A 401-nucleotide genomic window follows, 5' to 3' on the forward strand; every position below is an offset into this window, starting at 1 on the left:
GCCCACATGCACTTTTCCCCCTCCCTTTTTTCCTTTTTGCATGAACTTCCCGCATTTAAAGCTGATCCCCTTGCTATCCTGCGGCAGAGACCCCTTCCCGCACAAATAAAAAAGACACCCATAAAAAAAACAAGTTGCGTCCCATGAAACCCAGATCCCAGGAAAATTTTGCTATTGTATTAGATTTAATGAAACCGGTTAAAGAACGAAATTTAAGATGGACGTGTTTCCTATCTGAGTTCTCTGAAAACAAAAATTAACGCCTTTTGTCAATACTTGCTGATGGGCGGGAGTTTAAAATTTTTTAATGCAGAAATTTTAGTCACTTGAACAAAAGATGATGCTTATTAACGCATGCCTCCTGTCTTTTAAAAAATATAATTCCCCTGTGCCCTCAAAAC

This window comes from Penaeus monodon, chromosome 28 (assembly GCF_015228065.2).
Source record: "Penaeus monodon isolate SGIC_2016 chromosome 28, NSTDA_Pmon_1, whole genome shotgun sequence".
NCBI classification, from domain to species: Eukaryota; Metazoa; Arthropoda; class Malacostraca; order Decapoda; family Penaeidae; genus Penaeus; species Penaeus monodon.